This window comes from Sinohyriopsis cumingii, chromosome 18 (genome assembly GCF_028554795.1).
Source record: "Sinohyriopsis cumingii isolate HCF-2022 chromosome 18, ASM2855479v2, whole genome shotgun sequence".
In the NCBI taxonomy this organism is placed as follows: domain Eukaryota; kingdom Metazoa; phylum Mollusca; class Bivalvia; order Unionida; family Unionidae; genus Sinohyriopsis; species Sinohyriopsis cumingii.
In genome coordinates, this window is record NC_142978.1 from 78,019,075 (window position 1) to 78,044,558 (window position 25,484).

Consider the following 25,484-nt stretch of genomic DNA (forward strand, 5'->3'; position numbering starts at 1 on the left):
TTTAAGATATGTCACCTGCTGTGATACATCGCCAGCATTGAAAATTATTTTCTGTCGGAAACGTGTCATGCCGTTTTCATAGATTTGTATGTTTTGAGTTTAAATGAATGCAGCCGGTGTTACTATCCATCAAAAATAATAGTAATACAAAGTTTATGTAAGTAACAACTCAGATTTCGTTAGAGATTTTCAATCACAAATACATAAAAGTAGCTAGAAATACGAGGCCTCCAAAGTTGCATATTAAAACTTGCTGGTACTCTGTGACATGTGAATGGTTTTAAGATTGTTCTTTTTGAATTATTTTTAGGCAGCCATAGTCAAAAAAATTTCCTTAATGTTATTTCGTCTGTTTTGCTTTAATTTGGTTTCGTTAGATGCCTCAAGGAGCAAATCTGAGCAGCTTTGATCATTAATGAAATTGTAAAGCCGATGTAATAAGCCTTTCCCAAAGAATTTATTAATTTCTTAGAATTAGTTCGAAGATGAAATATACCATGGCACATGCTCATAGGTAGAGAAAAAAAATAATGAACAGATCACAACAAACAAACAAAAAACCCCAACCATGTTGCCACTTGCACATGGACGTAAGCTTATGGTGCTTTAGGTTCGTTGATATTAGACACACACACACACACACACACACACACACTGTTTACTCATATTCAGCGTGATGTTGTGAGTTTGACGCCATTTTCCAACAATAACAAGAAAAAAACAACTTGCATCTTTCAAATGCAATTAATATTACAGTACCTTCGGTTCTTTGATTTTCAGTCAAAACACACACACACACACACACACACACACACACACACACACACACACACACTCGTGCATGTATATACACAGGGCGTTTTTACTGCAGACGAGTTTCAAATATACACTTAACAGATCTTAATTTCCAAAACTTTGATACATCTAGTCCACAATCGTTAGATCACGCCTCTTTTTATTAGCGGATTGATTATTCAGATTGGTTTTACTGGGTTTAATGCCATTTTGCAGCACATGATTGGTATATATATGAACGCTAAATTGATACACTTTGGATGACCATATGCAAATATAATACTTGTACATACATTTGCATACATATTCCACGCAAACTAGACCAGCAAGTAGATCATCGCTTCTTTTGTTTTTTTCTGACACTACCGGTAATGTCAGGGGAGAAAAAAGAAGAAAAGGCGGAGATCTACTTGTTGGTCTAAAAAGCAAACGTGCATCTACATACATGTATTTGAATAAGATCACATCAAATGCTAAATTCATAAACATAAGATAATGTTACTTACTTCCAAACACACATGCATACCATATACATGTGAGATAAAGAGGACAAAATAGAAGGTATGATGCGAGAAAGTGACGTGATAACTAACATACTTCTGGTCCAGTAATATTCAGGGAACATAATATTCCTGATAAACTCCATTTGTCAATAAATCGAACAAGGTCAGATCCATAAGGACATAGAACACAATTAATTTTACTCTATGTTCTCTACATTTGTTTCTCAATACTTCTTAAATCCCTAAAAAATGCATAAATATAACTCTTCTGTCACCACCAAAATGAGAGGAAGAAATATTCTAAAAATAGACTTGAACTACATCTATTGGTACTGAACTGGATGTACTAATTGTGACCTGATTCCTGACAGGCCCAATTTGTTATGGCCAATTTTAGTCAAACTTTTATATTTGCATGCCACACCTATTTCAATTTTATACATGAAGTCTTTTTGAATTTTATTACAAACAAGACACGTGACACCTTTCAGAAAGTGTGTAGTGCTGGTGTTCCACAGGGTGCAAGTTTTGGTCCAAGTGCTCTTGAGAAACCAAAACTTAATTTGCTATATCTTCCTTAATTATAAGAATTTTTCAATGCAATGAAAACCTGAATGTACAAGGCCTCTCTGAGAATATGTTTACAATTTGAAATTATTGATAAAGGAAATTTAAATAAACATTTAAATTTTAAAAACTACATTTTATTGAAAATATAAATTTTCCTACAAGTTTTAAAATTCAGTTTGACAAATTTTAGACAGCAAAGTTGACTAATACATGGTATTTAAAACAAATGGTAGCTTAAGTCTGTACAAGTGATATCATTTTTCCCAGGGTTAGTGAAGCAACACAGCTCATAGTGATTTTGGCAGCAAACCGCAATATGCCTGTCCAGATGCATATATGTGTAGACACTAAAGAAACAGTGACAGGTGCTATGTTCCACATATTGTGTCAGGTACGTAGGCAGTTGTTTGTATAAGTAATAGCGCACTCAGATTTAAAGTTCGGATGGGACCACTACCATGTTGTATAGCAAAAATGCATTCCATTTCAATGTCAATAACTACAAAAGGTGACAATGGGATAGGAAAATACAGTTTCTAGGGAGGCTCTACCTTACTGAAAAATGGTGTTATTCTCTCTCATGAAGACCTAAGCCATGTCTTTGTGGTGCTATATATCAGTGTGGTGATATGAACTAATCATGGTCACTTATGACAGTACACTTCACATGTCCTTATGAAACCTTGCTATCACCACCGGACTACTGGAGAGCTTCCAAACTGATCCAACTCTAACATTTTGTTCCAGATACAATGTTAGACCTGAAAAGATATAACATGTCTCACTTGATTCTAGAAAACAGTAAGATGTAGGTAAATGAATTTAAAATGTGTTCGATATGGTGATTTCAAAATAACATTAAGGTTGCAAGCATGGGAAAAATATTAAACATGACAGACTGACACTCAAAAAGGTGAAGCGATGACCATGTATTAAAGTGATAAATTCATCCTAAAAATATATGGGGTTTCTAGAAGCATATTTAGCCATTTACAGGTTAAATAGCAAATCAGGTAGACTATGTATCATACAGTTTAAGGCAATGTTGGGGCGGTGAGGTTTGATCATTGGTGCAAACATTAGTACATACCAGTATACAGGAAGGTCAATCGACAATGTAATAAATTAAAATATATGACTATAAGCGATCTTATTCATGAGGGAAATAACAATTTTGGATATTGCAGATGAATACAGCAAAATGTGGCCACACAGATCAACTATAGATACCAATAAATCCTATATCGTCAACTAAATGTGAAATTCTGATCCCCAAAACGTGAAAACCAGGATGGACATTTACATATGTGGGACATATACAATGTACTTGTTAAGATCAAATGTGCAAACAAAATTCAAATGATCTGTTTCAACATTTATCATTAAGAGTGTTGGTTACCAATTATTAAACTCAATGATTCAATGGAATCAGATATCAGCTGATGCTACAATACTGCACACTGTCATAGTACTAAATTGAAATATGTTATCATACATAGGCCTACTCATGATGAAAATAACATTTTGGGATATTTTCAGCGCACACAGCCAGAAATGGGCCTTACAGATTCACTATATGTACAATGTCAGCCTATATGATGTACTGAATGTGAACGTTTGATCCCAAACATTCTAAAATATATGAATATTTGTTCATGTGGGATATGTAGCTATCGCAAAATCAGTTGTACAAAGTTAAATTCAAATAATCTGTTTGAATATTTCTTATGCAATCTTTAGAGTGTCAGTTAACAAATATTATTAGTAATTAATAATGCATAAAGTAAGATGGATCATCAGCATTCCCATAACATCATATAGGCCACAATGCTGCACTACACCAATCAATATCGTAACCAAACTGAACAATACAATGGAATGCATTTTGTGTTCAGCTTATATTATTTTGCTGTTTTCTTACATCCAAGGGTAATATACATGGGGAAAGTATATTTTATCCCTTTGAATTGTATTTCATTCTGGGACAGTTTAAAATGATTTAGTAGAGAACTTGACTAGGTTCTAGTATAAAGTTTTCATCTCTGTCCTCTCACTAAATACCCTATAACTATGTTTGTAAAAAATTACTGAAGGCCATACAAGCAGATATGTGTTACTCAGGAATTGACCCCATGATAAACTCATAAATTAACTGCTTGGACCCCTAATAAATACTTTGAATGACCAATACAAATTGGAATTTTGTCTTCGTGTATTTTAAATGATGGTCTCATTTTGACTTACAAAGATATTTTCTCTGACAAAATTTGACAAATATCCAACATTGGAACTTATATATGGTGTAGGAATATTTACATGCTGATATCATTTAATATCATTTCAACAAATATTATATATTTTGGAGTAAATGTTTTAATTTTTTATACTTCTTTTTAAATTTCATTTAAATTTTTCAAAATAAAACTTAACTTTTTATTTCTAATTTCATTCTACTGTTTTTCAAAGTCAATATACATAACATATTGAAATTTCATGTGTCGTTCATTAATAATAAAGATTTAATACCAGTTTAATCTTTACTCAAATACTGCACTGACAGGACATAGCACAATTAATTTTGTTATATGTTCTCTACATTTGGTTCTCGAGACTGACATTTCCACTGTGTGACAATCAGTACAAATCATATGTTAATCTAAAAATACCTTCACGGTGAAGTTCTTGCCAAAGGTTTTTTTGAGAGGCTGGACTGTCAACAGAGCAGTATGTAAACAGAACACATATTTCACTTCCGGATCATCACCATGGCCTTATTACTGACTATGCACTATCGCCGAAATACACATGGAAAACCACACCTGAGCTCATATTCTCAAGAATAAACAATGACCTTTAAATCCCTATCAAAATCGCATAAATATAACTCTTCTATCACCATGACAATGAGAGAGGAATAAATGTTCTAACAATAGACTAGAACTACCTTTGTGAGTACCGAACTGGAAGTACTGAGACCTGATTATATAATCATCGGTTACTATCTTCCATTTGGATCTGGTTAGAAGAAAAGAGAACAAAATGCTAAATTTGAACTAGAGGTTTACTTTAATTGAATTGGTACCTCACCAAAGTGAGGCTTCAAAGAATGGTCTATAGACTCATTAAATGTTCCTCTCCACGGTAATCTTTAGTAACTTATGTTGGCACCCCATGACTCCGTTCCAGCAGATGCTGGTAAAGAGTTGGAGGTGTCACCCTGTTTTTCGTTTCTAAAAGTCATGGTTTGTGATTTATGTATCCCCCGTCCTCCCATATGTAGATTCCATATGTGATATTTCTTTTTTTGTATTCATTTCGTTTTATATAAAAGTTTTAATTTTATTATTTTTTTTAATTTTATTTGTATATATTTTTTTTCTTTTTTTTTTGTTTGTTTTTGTTTCTTATTTATTTATTTATCTCTTTTTTTCGTCAGGGTTGATCTTTGTTTCGTTTCGCCATATATCTCGAGTTGTCCCTGCATGCGGGTTCTGAGTTGTACTCCGTTCCCACTCGGTAGGCAGGTCGGTTTCCATTCTCAGGTCAATACTTGCAAACACTAGTGCTCGTGATTGTTTTCTTGCCTTGAACCCGACATGCATGAAACTTAGGATCGTACTCGTTTTCCATTTACGAAAGTTCAGGGTAAAAGTTTCCGTTCCCATCCCCATTTCGTTATCGTTATTATTTTTGAGTGACTTGCCATAGTCATTAAAGTCCGGTGTGGTGCTGTTTGTGTGTGTTGTGTTGTAACTGCATTTGATTTTGTGTATAGACTGGCAATATCTAGATCATATCTTAAGAGTTTTGGGTTAACTATCTAGTTTTCAGTAGTGGCACGGTAGTCTTGGTTTTAGTCCCTGTGGTGTAGGTCTATCTGTACTTGGAGAATTGTTTGATTGATATCCCGGCTGGGGTGTAATTAATCATTGGTAGTCATTGTTCCAAGATTCGTGTGAACATCAGCTAGAAAGGGTTTTACTGGGATAGTTTGGATTCAGGTTCATTATATGATGTATTGTTTAGGAGGTTAATCATATTTAGTTATAATTTCTTCCTTTTTTGTTTGTTTTTCTTATATATAAAAATGAAAATAGATGTATTCTTTTAAAACATTGGACTTTTTAGTTTTGTTTTATTTTTATTTTGTGTGGTTTTTTGTGTTTGTGTATGCATGTACGCAGTTTACTTTGTTGTTGTGCATACTTATCTGCTTATTGTTGGGTTCCTATAGATAGAAATGATGTGTGTGGGCTGGTTAGGTTATTGTATTGTTGTTTTCGGTGGGATTTTGTACAGACAGGACCTTCATGGACTCTATTTAGACAGTCTCTTTCCTCGACTTTATCCAGCAGGCCATATCTGTTTAGCGAGCGTTGTATATTCTGGTGGGTCTTTGTTTATTTTGTGTTTGGGGGGGGGGGGGGGAGAGGGTATCAGTTACAGATGTGTTGACTGAGATTCCCTTGGGATAAACTCTTGAAGAGAGTTAATTCTCTAGCCCTCACATCTGTTTCTGTTATATGCCTATAGCTATATTCGCTAGTCGGGATGAAATGGTTGTTTTTGTAGTATGGCCAGGTTTACCGTACATGTATAGGTGGAGGGATTGGATCTGCACAAAATAAGACAGTCACAGCTGGAGATGGTTTGGTTCCATTGGGATAAACTCCTTAATAGGGTTTTTGGCTACCGCCTCCTCTGTGTACTTTTTCTGTGTTGTTTAATTTCGTAATTGGTTGATAAATGGTTTTGGTGGTGAATTTTATATATAATGCTAGACAGTCCTGATTATGGTTAGTTTGTGATCGCAGGATGGGGTTTTGGGTTTCCGTTGGGATAAACTCTTTAATAGAGTTATGCCCGCTGCCCCTTCTGCCTACTGTTTTAATGTATGCGTGTGTGTATGTGTTAGTTCTTTGTACATGTTGGATGTTATTCGGATGGCTTGGTAGTCCATATTTTATCGTTTCTAATTTGCACGATATTATTTATGTATTGAATTATCTCATCATATAAGTTTTTATCCTCTATGTTGTCCGTGTACAATAATTGTTTTGTCTGGAAATTCCCTATTGAATTTTTTATTTCCTGTTTAATGGCATCCCTTTGTGTTTTTGTATTTGGACAATATAAAATTAGATGTCGTTTGCTATCGTATTGAGTGTTGCATAAGATACATTTTGGTATGGATGGGACGATTTTCCTAAAGAAGGCTTTTTCTCCTGTCCACCATGCATCGTGTAGGTATAGATATAATCTTGTTTGAGTGTTGGTGTTTTTTATTTCACCCCATTTCTCCCAGATTGGTTTCCAGTTTAGGTCTGGGTGTAGATGTTCTATTTGTGTTTTGTGTTGGTTTGTATAAATGTTATGTAAGTATCCGTATGTTTTTTCTTCCTGTAAGCTCCATATTTCTTTGTTAATTCTGTATTCTATGATTGTGTTTTTTATTTTATATGCGATGTTTGGGGTTTGAGTTTCTTTGTTAGTTTGTTATTTTTATATATTTCTGGGAAATTATTTAAGATATATCCAAAGAAATAAACATATATGTTTTTCCATGGTCTTCCGTCCAGGTTTTGTAATTTTTGTATTCTGTTAATGATGTTTGCCGTTTGTTTGATAGCAAGAATAGGGATGTTAAGCCCCCCTTTCTTGTTTTCTCTTTGCAGTGTCTGTTTACTTAGTTTGTGTATTTTCCCATTCCATATGAACTGGTATATTACCTTTTCGAATTTCCTAATGTACTGCATATCAAAGTCTATAACACTAAACTCATACCATATGTTACTAAAAAGGTATGTTTTAGCTATGTGGGCTCTGTCGATTAGGTTAAAATACAGCGAGCTCCACAAAAGTAATTGTCTTTTTAGTTTGTTTAGTACATTTAGGTAGTTTAAGTGTTTCGCGTTTTTTCCAAAAATAATGCCGAGTGTTTTAACGTGTTTCTTTATTTTGTCAGGTGGTAAACCTGGATAGTTTCCACGCCAGTTCCCGAGTAACAAGATTTCGGTTTTCCCATCGTTTATCTGGGATCCGGATGCTTTTCCATAGTTGTAGTATTCTTGCATTAGATGTTTATATGAGGTTGTGTCTTTTATAAAATTGGTACAGTCATCCGCGTGCTGTAGCATCTTTATTTCTTCTTTTAGGTTAGGAATATGTATCCCTCTGATGTTTTCATTGCTCTGTATTTTGATTCTTAGCGCTTCGATGCCCATTACATAGAGTAACATGGATAAAGGGCATCCCTGTCTCACCGATCTCTCTATCGGGAATTTGTTTGTAATCGCGCCATTAGTTTGTACTACTGCTGATATGTTGTTATACAGGATTTCTATCCACTCTTTATAAATCGGTCCAAAATTAAAACGCTTTAGGACTTCAGTTATGTAATTTTTTTTCAACCCTATCGAAAGCCTTTTCTTGATCTATTAGGATCATCGCTCCGGTATCCTTTTGGCTCTCAATAAAGTCTATAATGGTTTTGATTGATAAGGTGTTGTCTAGAATATTTTTGTCATCACCTCCGCATGTTTGATTTATATTGATTATATCGTTAAGTGTAGTGGTGGTTCTACTGGCCAGTATTTTACTTAGTACTTTATAATCTGTGTTTAGTAGAGTGATTGGTCGCCAATTTGTTAATTCATTGGCATTCCCTTTGTTTTTGTAAATTAGCGTGATTAGTCCTTGTTTCATGCTTGGGGACATTTCTTTTTGTTTGAAAATTTCCTTGAAGATCTTACATAATAATGGTGCTAGTAGTTTTTGGAAAGTCTTATAGAATTCAGCGGTTAGTCCGTCTAATCCCGGGGATTTATCCTTGTTTAGTTGGTTGATTGCGTTTATTATTTCTTGTTCCGTGATGGGGTTTTCGCATAGGTCTGTATTCTCCTGGCTTAGTTTCGGAAAGTTTACATTTTCCATGTAATGTGTTATATTTGATGTTGGTATTTTTTGTGATTGGTATAGATTTGCATAAAATTGATGTATATAGTCTAGTATTTCTGTTTTATGTTTTAGGACTTTTTCTCCTTCTTTTAATTCTGTGATGCTTCGTTCCAAACCTTTTCTAATCTCCTCTTTCCTATATAGGTGCCTCCCTTCTTTGTAAATGTAGTGGAATTTACCAGCTCTGAGTCTATTTCCTATTTCTTCTTTTTCTTTCAGTGTATGTAGGACGCTTTTTGCCGTTTGTATATCTTTGTTTGTGGATTCAGGGTGGTGGATAGTATAATGACATTCCCTCTCAATGTACATTTTGTTTTTTGCTATGGAGAGTGCATATGATTGGGAGATATTTTTAATATCCTTTTTTTTTTTGTTCCCATTCTTCTATTATATTATTGCAGTGTATATCGTGGTTGGTCAAAATATGGGCAATTTCCTGCTGGTATGTTTCCAACTGTAGTAACTGATTGTTTAATTTCCATTGACCCCTTCCCCACTTGTGTGGGTTTCGGGTTTTTATTACTACAGAAGTAGCATTATGGTCCGCTAGTTTAAAAGGGAGGATTTCAGAGTTTATTATATTTTCCTTGTTTTGGTCATCTACATATATTCTGTCTAGTCTCGAGGCTCCATCGTTTTTATAGTGATATGTAAATTGATTCCCTTTTGGATTTTTGAATCTGTATGAATCTGTTAGTGAGTGTTCCTCTATCAGGTTGGATACGGTGGGGGCAAGTTCTTTGTCAAATTCAGACATTCCTCCCTTCCGGTCCAGGTCTGATATAGTGCAGTTAAAATCTCCAGCTATCAACATGTGTTCGAGGTTGAATTCTCTTAGGTATTCTTGTAAGGTTTGGTAGTAGTGTCTCCTATGTGTTTTATTTCCTGGTGCATATATGTTAATTATGTGTATGCTGTTAATAAAAATGTGTAATACCCTACCTTTTAGTGTGTCGGGTATGTTGTAGTTTTTCCATTTATTATTTTTTATGTTCTTATTTAGCTACCCCTGATCTTGGGTTAATTAGATCTTTTTGTACTATGAGTGTAGCATCCAAATTGTTTTCCAGGTATTGTATTACTTGAATGTTTATGTCGTGTATTTCCTGTAATAGGATAATGTGATAATTTCTTGCAAAATGTACGAGTTGTTTGGCTTTATCATGGTTTAGTCCATTACAATTTAGAGATAGAATGCGTATTTCTTGCTCCATTTCCATAGAAAAAGAATATAAGGGTTACTGAGTGTTTATTTTGCATTATGAGTTTTGGCAGTGGTTGTGTGTGGTGGCTTGTTAGCGGTTATGGCTTTTGGTTGGTGTTTTAGTTATTGTTTTGTATTTTGTTGGTGTAGTGTTTGGGTGATCCTTGTTTTTGGTGGTTGTTGTATTTATGTGCTTGGTTGATAGTGCTGCTTCTTGTTGTTGGTGCTGCTTCTTGCTCTTGTGCGGGCATATGAGTTTTGCTGGTTGTTGCACGCTGATTTCGCGTGAGGCTGCTTTTGACGATTTTGGTGGGGTCTGATATAGGTTGTTTTCCTCTTTGTTGTTCCTTGTCATTGTTTTTTGGGGGCCTGGTTCCATTTAATTCGGATTGCTTGGTTTTCTGATTCTTTCGTTTCTTTCGTGGTTCTACAGTTTGGTAATCTGTTTCGGTTACACTTTCACTGCCCGACTCCGCCCGTTTACCATCGTGTTCGTCCTCCAGCGCCGCCTCCTCCTCACTCTGCATAGCCTCCTCCTCCTCCTTTTCTGGAGCTGCTGGGGGCTGGGGCTGCTCCATGCTGACAGCCTCCTGGTCCGGCTCATGATCAGAATCGCCACCATCGTCGGAGATGTGTCCGAACAGATCATCACTTCTTGACACCGCCGCCGCATATGTACCACGTCCGTTTGCCTCTCTGCAATCTCTCCTCACGTGGCCCTTTTTTCCGCAAGTGAGGCAGGGGCGTGTGACATTGCACCCTGGGTACCACGAGTGTACCACGAAACCATGTACCTTAAAAAACTCTGGCACTCTATCTACGTCTGCAGAATCAATCTGCACTATTCTCTTTCCAGTTCTCACTGTCGGGAACCCCCGCAATGTCTCCCACCTAACCTTACAAATTCCGACACCCAGTCTGGCTTCAACTCCCTCCTTAAACAAGTCCATAGGGAACTCATTTGGGTATCTGGTAATGTGTATGTCTATGAATTTTCTTTTTGTAAACCTCGTTATGGGTGGTGGTGTCGTGATCAGGACTGTCTTCCCTTTTATAGTAAAACTCTCAAAATTGATTATTTTGGTTTTGTTTTTAGGATAGATCAGCATAATCCCTCTTCCTATATTTGTGATAAAATCGATGTTTTCGAGAGTTACTCCCCTGGCGGCTAGTGCCCCGAGGATTTCGGGGGTTGCCGGTCTTTCCGCCGCATGGACTTGGGACAGATCTACCGCTTGGACATAGTCCCATCTTTCTGCGGTGAAAAGTCTGCCTTCTTCCGTTTCGGTGAAGGCGTGCTTGGGTAAGAATTGCTTACATACCTCTTCGCTGTTCATCTTGTATGAGTGAAACAGTATGCTTATTTGTACTGATATACGGTAAACGTTAGAATTTAATGTGTAGTGGTGATGTGTGTTGCGACAGGGTCCTTAAAGGGGCTGTGATATTTAAGTGGCAATGTCGTGTAAGGAAGAATAAAGAGATAGATTAGAACGGACTCACCAAACGGTTCGGCTTCCCAGCTGAATTCCACTTGCTCCTGAATCACTGCTTACCTTCCTTTTGTATCCAGGTAATCTTTAGTAAAAGGCGAAAGATTAATACGATGTGAAGAGAAACCAGAGTTACTAAAAGGCGAAAGATTAATACGATGTGAAGAGAAACCAGAGTAATCATTATACTTTCACGCTTTATTTTGAAGAGAAATAGTTTGAACTTTCCAAATGCTTTTGTAAAGACGATAGTGGAATGGTTATGTCTACAAAGATCCAAAAGGGTCATAGTTTTCAATATACAGTGTCATTTTGCTATTGGCTATTTTGAATTTCAGTGAAACCCATTTATTTTCTTTATACTGGTAGAAAGGATACTAATTAATATTTCTATATTTCTTGTCGTGGAAAAGGCAGGGGGAGTTAATTTGACAGTAAAAGGGATGTAATCCACATTCGTTAGATGTTCGAGTTATCGAGATGGATTATAACTACCTATTTATACATCAGGAAAAGATTACTAATTTGGAAAAAAATAACAGGTGTTTTATTCATATAGGAAATCAAAATTTACTTGAAGAAAAAAAATTCCATTTTAGATTAATGCAACGTGTGGATGTTTCAGATGTTTGGGATATCATCTGTCTTCTCCGAGGAGAGCAATGTAGACCTTAAACCTGGCATATGTACTAGCAAACTAGGGTATGTTATACCAAGCTTAGACCATTAACTGTCTTTATTGCGTTTGGTACAATTCCAATAGGTGGTCCACACATGGTTAAGTAAAGATTCAGACATGTTTAGGCTGCCGTTAATGAAATTGAGTCGCAATTATTACTTCCGGATCAGTACCCACAAAAGTAGTCCCAGTCTATATTTAGAGCATTGTTTCCTCTCTCGTTTCGGTAGTGGTACGCAGCTTAGATTTCGGCTTTTGAGGTATAGATTTCAGGAAAATTAAATTGAAAACTCTTTGTAAAATGAGCATCAATGAGTTTCTCTTCCTACTGCTAAAACTGCTTCTCTGTTAGATCCAACTCGCGAAAAAGGCGCATAACATATTCCCATGTTGTTGTTGTGGGAATAACGCCATTTTTCAGCACGTGATAGGCTATACATGGCGGCCAGTATAAATAGTGGCATAAGAAACTGGAGAAAACCTCGGGAAGAGCCACCGACTCACGAGAGGCTAATGGCAACCTTTCTCATATACACACATAGACCGACCCCGAGACCCGAACCACGTGGATCGAGATGAGATGGCAGTGATTGGTAAAGTCGAGCGCTTTAGAACACTCGGCCATCCGGGTTCCCGTTTAATTCCATGTAGTTTAAAATTAGCATTTAAAACCTTAATACTTACGTGTAAATTCTTCATTTCTTTTAAGATATGTCACCTGCTGTGATACATCGCCAGCATTGAAAATTATTTTCTGTCGGAAACGTGTCATGCCGTTTTCATAGATTTGTATGTTTTGAGTTTAAATGAATGCAGCCGGTGTTACTATCCATCAAAAATAATAGTAATACAAAGTTTATGTAAGTAACAACTCAGATTTCGTTAGAGATTTTCAATCACAAATACATAAAAGTAGCTAGAAATACGAGGCCTCCAAAGTTGCATATTAAAACTTGCTGGTACTCTGTGACATGTGAATGGTTTTAAGATTGTTCTTTTTGAATTATTTTTAGGCAGCCATAGTCAAAAAAATTTCCTTAATGTTATTTCGTCTGTTTTGCTTTAATTTGGTTTCGTTAGATGCCTCAAGGAGCAAATCTGAGCAGCTTTGATCATTAATGAAATTGTAAAGCCGATGTAATAAGCCTTTCCCAAAGAATTTATTAATTTCTTAGAATTAGTTCGAAGATGAAATATACCATGGCACATGCTCATAGGTAGAGAAAAAAAGAATGAACAGATCACAACAAACAAACAAAAAACCCCAACCATGTTGCCACTTGCACATGGACGTAAGCTTATGGTGCTTTAGGTTCGTTGATATTAGACACACACACACACACACACTGTTTACTCATATTCAGCGTGATGTTGTGAGTTTGACGCCATTTTCCAACAATAACAAGAAAAAACAACTTGCATCTTTCAAATGCAATTAATATTACAGTACCTTCGGTTCTTTGATTTTCAGTCAAAACACACACACACACACACACACACACACACACACACACACACACTCGTGTATGTATATACACAGGGCGTTTTTACTGCAGACGAGTTTCAAATATACACTTAACAGATCTTAATTTCCAAAACTTTGATACATCTAGTCCACAATCGTTAGATCACGCCTCTTTTTATTAGCGGATTGATTATTCAGATTGGTTTTACTGGGTTTAATGCCATTTTGCAGCACATGATTGGTATATATATGAACGCTAAATTGATACACTTTGGATGACCATATGCAAATATAATACTTGTACATACATTTGCATACATATTCCACGCAAACTAGACCAGCAAGTAGATCATCGCTTCTTTTGTTTTTTTCTGACACTACCGGTAATGTCAGGGGAGAAAAAAGAAGAAAAGGCGGAGATCTACTTGTTGGTCTAAAAAGCAAACGTGCATCTACATACATGTATTTGAATAAGATCACATCAAATGCTAAATTCATAAACATAAGATAATGTTACTTACTTCCAAACACACATGCATACCATATACATGTGAGATAAAGAGGACAAAATAGAAGGTATGATGCGAGAAAGTGACGTGATAACTAACATACTTCTGGTCCAGTAATATTCAGGGAACATAATATTCCTGATAAACTCCATTTGTCAATAAATCGAACAAGGTCAGATCCATAAGGACATAGAACACAATTAATTTTACTCTATGTTCTCTACATTTGTTTCTCAATACTTCTTAAATCCCTAAAAATGCATAAATATAACTCTTCTGTCACCACCAAAATGAGAGGAAGAAATATTCTAAAAATAGACTTGAACTACATCTATTGGTACTGAACTGGATGTACTAATTGTGACCTGATTCCTGACAGGCCCAATTTGTTATGGCCAATTTTAGTCAAACTTTTATATTTGCATGCCACACCTATTTCAATTTTATACATGAAGTCTTTTTGAATTTTATTACAAACAAGACACGTGACACCTTTCAGAAAGTGTGTAGTGCTGGTGTTCCACAGGGTGCAAGTTTTGGTCCAAGTGCTCTTGAGAAACCAAAACTTAATTTGCTATATCTTCCTTAATTATAAGAATTTTTCAATGCAATGAAAACCTGAATGTACAAGGCCTCTCTGAGAATATGTTTACAATTTGAAATTATTGATAAAGGAAATTTAAATAAACATTTAAATTTTAAAAACTACATTTTATTGAAAATATAAATTTTCCTACAAGTTTTAAAATTCAGTTTGACAAATTTTAGACAGCAAAGTTGACTAATACATGGTATTTAAAACAAATGGTAGCTTAAGTCTGTACAAGTGATATCATTTTTCCCAGGGTTAGTGAAGCAACACAGCTCATAGTGATTTTGGCAGCAAACCGCAATATGCCTGTCCAGATGCATATAGGTGTAGACACTAAAGAAACAGTGACAGGTGCTATGTTCCACATATTGTGTCAGGTACGTAGGCAGTTGTTTGTATAAGTAATAGCGCACTCAGATTTAAAGTTCGGATGGGACCACTACCATGTTGTATAGCAAAAATGCATTCCATTTCAATGTCAATAACTACAAAAGGTGACAATGGGATAGGAAAATACAGTTTCTAGGGAGGCTCTACCTTACTGAAAAATGGTGTTATTCTCTCTCATGAAGACCTAAGCCATGTCTTTGTGGTGCTATATATCAGTGTGGTGATATGAACTAATCATGGTCACTTATGACAGTACACTTCACATGTCCTTATGAAACCTTGCTATCACCACCGGACTACTGGAGAGCTTCCAAACTGATCCAACTCTAACATTTTGTTCCAGATACAATGTTAGACCTGAAAAGATATAACATGTCTCACTTGATTCTAGAAAACAGTAAGATGTAGGTAAATGAATTTAAAATGTGTTCGATATGGTGATTTCAAAATAACATTAAGGTTGCAAGCATGGGAAAAATATTAAACATGACAGACTGACACTCAAAAAGGTGAAGCGATGACCATGTATTAAAGTGATAAATTCATCCTAAAAATATATGGGGTTTCTAGAAGCATATTTAGCCATTTACAGGTTAAATAGCAAATCAGGTAGACTATGTATCATACAGTTTAAGGCAATGTTGGGGCGGTGAGGTTTGATCATTGGTGCAAACATTAGTACATACCAGTATACAGGAAGGTCAATCGACAATGTAATAAATTAAAATATATGACTATAAGCGATCTTATTCATGAGGGAAATAACAATTTTGGATATTGCAGATGAATACAGCAAAATGTGGCCACACAGATCAACTATAGATACCAATAAATCCTATATCGTCAACTAAATGTGAAATTCTGATCCCCAAAACGTGAAAACCAGGATGGACATTTACATATGTGGGACATATACAATGTACTTGTTAAGATCAAATGTGCAAACAAAATTCAAATGATCTGTTTCAACATTTATCATTAAGAGTGTTGGTTACCAATTATTAAACTCAATGATTCAATGGAATCAGATATCAGCTGATGCTACAATACTGCACACTGTCATAGTACTAAATTGAAATATGTTATCATACATAGGCCTACTCATGATGAAAATAACATTTTGGGATATTTTCAGCGCACACAGCCAGAAATGGGCCTTACAGATTCACTATATGTACAATGTCAGCCTATATGATGTACTGAATGTGAACGTTTGATCCCAAACATTCTAAAATATATGAATATTTGTTCATGTGGGATATGTAGCTATCGCAAAATCAGTTGTACAAAGTTAAATTCAAATAATCTGTTTGAATATTTCTTATGCAATCTTTAGAGTGTCAGTTAACAAATATTATTAGTAATTAATAATGCATAAAGCAAGATGGATCATCAGCATTCCCATAACATCATATAGGCCACAATGCTGCACTACACCAATCAATATCGTAACCAAACTGAACAATACAATGGAATGCATTTTGTGTTCAGCTTATATTATTTTGCTGTTTTCTTACATCCAAGGGTAATATACATGGGGAAAGTATATTTTATCCCTTTGAATTGTATTTCATTCTGGGACAGTTTAAAATGATTTAGTAGAGAACTTGACTAGGTTCTAGTATAAAGTTTTCATCTCTGTCCTCTCACTAAATACCCTATAACTATGTTTGTAAAAAATTACTGAAGGCCATACAAGCAGATATGTGTTACTCAGGAATTGACCCCATGATAAACTCATAAATTAACTGCTTGGACCCCTAATAAATACTTTGAATGACCAATACAAATTGGAATTTTGTCTTCGTGTATTTTAAATGATGGTCTCATTTTGACTTACAAAGATATTTTCTCTGACAAAATTTGACAAATATCCAACATTGGAACTTATATATGGTGTAGGAATATTTACATGCTGATATCATTTAATATCATTTCAACAAATATTATATATTTTGGAGTAAATGTTTTAATTTTTTATACTTCTTTTTAAATTTCATTTAAATTTTTCAAAATAAAACTTAACTTTTTATTTCTAATTTCATTCTACTGTTTTTCAAAGTCAATATACATAACATATTGAAATTTCATGTGTCGTTCATTAATAATAAAGATTTAATACCAGTTTAATCTTTACTCAAATACTGCACTGACAGGACATAGCACAATTAATTTTGTTATATGTTCTCTACATTTGGTTCTCGAGACTGACATTTCCACTGTGTGACAATCAGTACAAATCATATGTTAATCTAAAAATACCTTCACGGTGAAGTTCTTGCCAAAGGTTTTTTTGAGAGGCTGGACTGTCAACAGAGCAGTATGTAAACAGAACACATATTTCACTTCCGGATCATCACCATGGCCTTATTACTGACTATGCACTATCGCCGAAATACACATGGAAAACCACACCTGAGCTCATATTCTCAAGAATAAACAATGACCTTTAAATCCCTATCAAAATCGCATAAATATAACTCTTCTATCACCATGACAATGAGAGAGGAATAAATGTTCTAACAATAGACTAGAACTACCTTTGTGAGTACCGAACTGGAAGTACTGAGACCTGATTATATAATCATCGGTTACTATCTTCCATTTGGATCTGGTTAGAAGAAAAGAGAACAAAATGCTAAATTTGAACTAGAGGTTTACTTTAATTGAATTGGTACCTCACCAAAGTGAGGCTTCAAAGAATGGTCTATAGACTCATTAAATGTTCCTCTCCACGGTAATCTTTAGTAACTTATGTTGGCACCCCATGACTCCGTTCCAGCAGATGCTGGTAAAGAGTTGGAGGTGTCACCCTGTTTTTCGTTTCTAAAAGTCATGGTTTGTGATTTTTGTATCCCCCGTCCTCCCATATGTAGATTCCATGTGATATTGCTTTTTTTGTATTCATTTTGATTTATATAAAAGTTTTAATTTTATCATTTTTTTTATTTTATTTTATTTGTATATTTTTTTTTTCTTTTTTTTTGTTTTTTTGTTTTTGTTTTTTATTTATTTATTTATCTCTTTTTTTCGTCAGGGTTGATCTTTGTTTCGTTTCGCCATATATCTCGAGTTGTCCCTGCATGCGGGTTCTGAGTTGTACTGCGTTCCCACTCGGTAGGCAGGTCGGTTTCCATTCTCAGGTCAATACTTGCAAACACTAGTGCTCGTGATTGTTTTCTTGCCTTGAACCCGACATGCATGAAACTTAGGATCGTACTCGTTTTCCCTTTACGAAAGTTCAGGGTAAAAGTTTCCGTTCCCATCCCCATTTCGTTATCGTTATTATTTTTGAGTGACTTGCCATAGTCATTAAAGTCCGGTGTGGTGCTGTTTGTGTGTGTTGTGTTGTAACTGCATTTGATTTTGTGTATAGACTGGCAATATCTAGATCATATCTTAAGAGTTTTGGGTTAACTATCTAGTTTTCAGTAGTGGCACGGTAGTCTTGGTTTTAGTCCCTGTGGTGTAGGTCTATCTGTACTTGGAGAATTGTTTGATTGATATCCCGGCTGGGGTGTAATTAATCATTGGTAGTCATTGTTCCAAGATTCGTGTGAACATCAGCTAAAAAGGATTTTACTGGGATAGTTTGGATTCAGGTTCATTATATGATGTATTGTTTAGGAGGTTAAACATATTTAGTTATAATTTCTACCTTTTTTGTTTGATTTTCTTATATATAAAAATGAAAATAGATGTATTTTTTTTTTTAAAATTTGACTTTTTATTTTTGTTTTATTTTTATTTTGTGTGGATTTGTGTGTTTGTGTATGCATGTACGCAGTTTACTTTGTTGTTGTGCATACTTATCTGCTTATTGTTGGGTTCCTATAGATAGAAATGATGTGTGTGGGCTGGTTAGGTTATTGTATTGTTGTTTTCGGTGGGATTTTGTACAGACAGGACCTTCATGGACACTATTTAGACAGTCTCTTTCCTCGACTTTATCCAGCAGGCCATATCTGTTTAGCGAGCGTTGCATATTCTGGTGGGTCTTTGTTTATTTTGTGTTTGGGGGGAGGGGGTATCAGTTACAGATGTGTTGACTAAGATTCCCTTGGGATAAACTCTTGAAGAGAGTTAATTCTCTAGCCCTCACATCTGTTTCTGTTATATGCCTATAGCTATATTCGCTAGTCGGGATGAAATAGTTGTTTTTGTAGTATGGCCAGGTTTACCGTACATGTATACGTGGAGGGATTGGATCTGCACAAAATAAGACAGTCACAGCTGGAGATGGTGGGTTTCCATTGGGATAAACTCCTTAATAGGGTTTTTGCCTACCGCCTCCTCTGTGTACTGTTTCTGTGTTGTTTAATTTCGTAATTGGTTGAATGGTTTTGGTGGTGAATTTTATATATAATGGTAGACAGTCCTGATTATGGTTAGTTTGTGATCGCAGGATGGGGTTTTGGGTTTCCGTTGGGATAAACTCTTTAATAGAGCTATGCCCGCTGCCCCTTCTGCCTACTGTTTTAATGTATGCGTGTGTGTATGTGTTAGTTCTTTGTACATGTTGGATGTTATTCGGATGGCTTGGTAGTCCATATTTTATCGTTTCTAATTTGCACGATATTATTTATGTATTGAATTATCTCATCATATAAGTTTTTATCCTCTATGTTGTCCGTGTACAATAATTGTTTTGTCTGGAAATTCCCTATTGAATTTTTTATTTCCTGTTTAATGGCATCCCTTTGTGTTTTTGTATTTGGACAATATAAAATTAGATGTCGTTTGCTATCGTATTGAGTGTTGCATAAGATACATTGTGGTATGGATGGGACGATTTTCCTAAAGAAGGCTTTTTCTCCTGTCCACCATGCATCGTGTAGGTATAGATATAATCTTGTTTGAGTGTTGGTGTTTTTTATTTTACCCCATTTCTCCCAGATTGGTTTCCAGTTTAGGTCTGGGTGTAGATGTTCTATTTGTGTTTTGTGTTGGTTTGTATAAATGTTATGTAAGTATCCGTATGTTTTTCTTCCTGTAAGCTCCATATTTCTTTGTTAATTCTGTATTCTATGATTGTGTTTTTTATTTTATATGCGATGTTTGGGGGTTTGAGTTTCTTTGTTAGTTTGTTATTTTTATATATTTCTGGGAAATTATTTAAGATATATCCAAAGAAATAAACATATATGTTTTTCCATGGTCTTCCGTCCAGGTTTTGTAATTTTTGTATTCTGTTAATGATGTTTGCCGTTTGTTTGATAGCAAGAATAGGGATGTTAAGCCCCCCTTTCTTGTTTTCTCTTTGCAGTGTCTGTTTACTTAGTTTGTGTATTTTCCCATTCCATATGAACTGGTATATTACCTTTTCGAATTTCCTAATGTACTGCATATCAAAGTCTATAACACTAAACTCATACCATATGTTACTAAAAAGGTATGTTTTAGCTATGTGGGCTCTGTCGATTAGGTTAAAATACAGCGAGCTCCACAAAAGTAATTGTCTTTTTAGTTTGTTTAGTACATTTAGGTAGTTTAAGTGTTTCGCGTTTTTTCCAAAAAAAATGCCGAGTGTTTTAACGTGTTTCTTTATTTTGTCAGGTGGTAAACCTGGATAGTTTCCACGCCAGTTCCCGAGTAACAAGATTTCGGTTTTCCCATCGTTTATCTGGGATCCGGATGCTTTTCCATAGTTGTAGTATTCTTGCATTGTAAAAGGCGAAAGATTAATACGATGTGAAGAGAAACCAGAGTAATCATTATACTTTCACGCTTTATTTTGAAGAGAAATAGTTTGAACTTTCCAAATGCTTTTGTAAAGACGATAGTGGAATGGTTATGTCTACAAAGATCCAAAAGGGTCATAGTTTTCAATATACAGTGTCATTTTGCTATTGGCTATTTTGAATTTCAGTGAAACCCATTTATTTTCTTTATACTGGTAGAAAGGATACTAATTAATATTTCTATATTTCTTGTCGTGGAAAAGGCAGGGGGAGTTAATTTGACAGTAAAAGGGATGTAATCCACATTCGTTAGATGTTCGAGTTATCGAGATGGATTATAACTACCTATTTATACATCAGGAAAAGATTACTAATTTGGAAAAAAATAACAGGTGTTTTATTCATATAGGAAATCAAAATTTACTTGAAGAAAAAAAATTCCATTTTAGATTAATGCAACGTGTGGATGTTTCAGATGTTTGGGATATCATCTGTCTTCTCCGAGGAGAGCAATGTAGACCTTAAACCTGGCATATGTACTAGCAAACTAGGGTATGTTATACCAAGCTTAGACCATTAACTGTCTTTATTGCGTTTGGTACAATTCCAATAGGTGGTCCACACATGGTTAAGTAAAGATTCAGACATGTTTAGGCTGCCGTTAATGAAATTGAGTCGCAATTATTACTTCCGGATCAGTACCCACAAAAGTAGTCCCAGTCTATATTTAGAGCATTGTTTCCTCTCTCGTTTCGGTAGTGGTACGCAGCTTAGATTTCGGCTTTTGAGGTATAGATTTCAGGAAAATTAAATTGAAAACTCTTTGTAAAATGAGCATCAATGAGTTTCTCTTCCTACTGCTAAAACTGCTTCTCTGTTAGATCCAACTCGCGAAAAAGGCGCATAACATATTCCCATGTTGTTGTTGTGGGAATAACGCCATTTTTCAGCACGTGATAGGCTATACATGGCGGCCAGTATAAATAGTGGCATAAGAAACTGGAGAAAACCTCGGGAAGAGCCACCGACTCACGAGAGGCTAATGGCAACCTTTCTCATATACACACATAGACCGACCCCGAGACCCGAACCACGTGGATCGAGATGAGATGGCAGTGATTGGTAAAGTCGAGCGCTTTAGAACACTCGGCCATCCGGGTTCCCGTTTAATTCCATGTAGTTTAAAATTAGCATTTAAAACCTTAATACTTACGTGTAAATTCTTCATTTCTTTTAAGATATGTCACCTGCTGTGATACATCGCCAGCATTGAAAATTATTTTCTGTAGGAAACGTGTCATGCCGTTTTCATAGATTTGTATGTTTTGAGTTTAAATGAATGCAGCCGGTGTTACTATCCATCAAAAATAATAGTAATACAAAGTTTATGTAAGTAACAACTCAGATTTCGTTAGAGATTTTCAATCACAAATACATAAAAGTAGCTAGAAATACGAGGCCTCCAAAGTTGCATATTAAAACTTGCTGGTACTCTGTGACATGTGAATGGTTTTAAGATTGTTCTTTTTGAATTATTTTTAGGCAGCCATAGTCAAAAAAATTTCCTTAATGTTATTTCGTCTGTTTTGCTTTAATTTGGTTTCGTTAGATGCCTCAAGGAGCAAATCTGAGCAGCTTTGATCATTAATGAAATTGTAAAGCCGATGTAATAAGCCTTTCCCAAAGAATTTATTAATTTCTTAGAATTAGTTCGAAGATGAAATATACCATGGCACATGCTCATAGGTAGAGAAAAAAAGAATGAACAGATCACAACAAACAAACAAAAAACCCCAACCATGTTGCCACTTGCACATGGACGTAAGCTTATGGTGCTTTAGGTTCGTTGATATTAGACACACACACACACACACACACACACACACTGTTTACTCATATTCAGCGTGATGTTGTGAGTTTGACGCCATTTTCCAACAATAACAAGAAAAAACAACTTGCATCTTTCAAATGCAATTAATATTACAGTACCTTCGGTTCTTTGATTTTCAGTCAAAACACACACACACACACACACACACACACACACACACACACACTCGTGTATGTATATACACAGGGCGTTTTTACTGCAGACGAGTTTCAAATATACACTTAACAGATCTTAATTTCCAAAACTTTGATACATCTAGTCCACAATCGTTAGATCACGCCTCTTTTTATTAGCGGATTGATTATTCAGATTGGTTTTACTGGGTTTAATGCCATTTTGCAGCACATGATTGGTATATATATGAACGCTAAATTGATACACTTTGGATGACCATATGCAAATATAATACTTGTACATACATTTGCATACATATTCCACGCAAACTAGACCAGCAAGTAGATCATCGCTTCTTTTGTTTTTTTCTGACACTACCGGTAATGTCAGGGGAGAAAAAAGAAGAAAAGGCGGAGATCTACTTGTTGGTCTAAAAAGCAAACGTGCATCTACATACATGTATTTGAATAAGATCACATCAAATGCTAAATTCATAAACATAAGATAATGTTACTTACTTCCAAACACACATGCATACCATATACATGTGAGATAAAGAGGACAAAATAGAAGGTATGATGCGAGAAAGTGACGTGATAACTAACATACTTCTGGTCCAGTAATATTCAGGGAACATAATATTCCTGATAAACTCCATTTGTCAATAAATCGAACAAGGTCAGATCCATAAGGACATAGAACACAATTAATTTTACTCTATGTTCTCTACATTTGTTTCTCAATACTTCTTAAATCCCTAAAAAATGCATAAATATAACTCTTCTGTCACCACCAAAATGAGAGGAAGAAATATTCTAAAAATAGACTTGAACTACATCTATTGGTACTGAACTGGATGTACTAATTGTGACCTGATTCCTGACAGGCCCAATTTGTTATGGCCAATTTTAGTCAAACTTTTATATTTGCATGCCACACCTATTTCAATTTTATACATGAAGTCTTTTTGAATTTTATTACAAACAAGACACGTGACACCTTTCAGAAAGTGTGTAGTGCTGGTGTTCCACAGGGTGCAAGTTTTGGTCCAAGTGCTCTTGAGAAACCAAAACTTAATTTGCTATATCTTCCTTAATTATAAGAATTTTTCAATGCAATGAAAACCTGAATGTACAAGGCCTCTCTGAGAATATGTTTACAATTTGAAATTATTGATAAAGGAAATTTAAATAAACATTTAAATTTTAAAAACTACATTTTATTGAAAATATAAATTTTCCTACAAGTTTTAAAATTCAGTTTGACAAATTTTAGACAGCAAAGTTGACTAATACATGGTATTTAAAACAAATGGTAGCTTAAGTCTGTACAAGTGATATCATTTTTCCCAGGGTTAGTGAAGCAACACAGCTCATAGTGATTTTGGCAGCAAACCGCAATATGCCTGTCCAGATGCATATAGGTGTAGACACTAAAGAAACAGTGACAGGTGCTATGTTCCACATATTGTGTCAGGTACGTAGGCAGTTGTTTGTATAAGTAATAGCGCACTCAGATTTAAAGTTCGGATGGGACCACTACCATGTTGTATAGCAAAAATGCATTCCATTTCAATGTCAATAACTACAAAAGGTGACAATGGGATAGGAAAATACAGTTTCTAGGGAGGCTCTACCTTACTGAAAAATGGTGTTATTCTCTCTCATGAAGACCTAAGCCATGTCTTTGTGGTGCTATATATCAGTGTGGTGATATGAACTAATCATGGTCACTTATGACAGTACACTTCACATGTCCTTATGAAACCTTGCTATCACCACCGGACTACTGGAGAGCTTCCAAACTGATCCAACTCTAACATTTTGTTCCAGATACAATGTTAGACCTGAAAAGATATAACATGTCTCACTTGATTCTAGAAAACAGTAAGATGTAGGTAAATGAATTTAAAATGTGTTCGATATGGTGATTTCAAAATAACATTAAGGTTGCAAGCATGGGAAAAATATTAAACATGACAGACTGACACTCAAAAAGGTGAAGCGATGACCATGTATTAAAGTGATAAATTCATCCTAAAAATATATGGGGTTTCTAGAAGCATATTTAGCCATTTACAGGTTAAATAGCAAATCAGGTAGACTATGTATCATACAGTTTAAGGCAATGTTGGGGCGGTGAGGTTTGATCATTGGTGCAAACATTAGTACATACCAGTATACAGGAAGGTCAATCGACAATGTAATAAATTAAAATATATGACTATAAGCGATCTTATTCATGAGGGAAATAACAATTTTGGATATTGCAGATGAATACAGCAAAATGTGGCCACACAGATCAACTATATATACCAATAAATCCTATATCATCAACTAAATGTGAAATTCTGATCCCCAAAACGTGAAAACCAGGATGGACATTTACATATGTGGGACATATACAATGTACTTGTTAAGATCAAATGTGCAAACAAAATTCAAATGATCTGTTTCAACATTTATCATTAAGAGTGTTGGTTACCAATTATTAAACTCAATGATTCAATGGAATCAGATATCAGCTGATGCTACAATACTGCACACTGTCATAGTACTAAATTGAAATATGTTATCATACATAGGCCTACTCATGATGAAAATAACATTTTGGGATATTTTCAGCGCACACAGCCAGAAAT

General features: G+C 35.2%; 1 pseudogene; it reads right to left on the reverse strand.

The window, feature by feature from the left end:
- Positions 1-11,597: 11,597 nt before the first annotated feature.
- LOC149777110 (U5 spliceosomal RNA) lies at positions 11,598-11,642 on the reverse strand (annotated as a pseudogene).
- Positions 11,643-25,484: the final 13,842 nt, after the last annotated feature.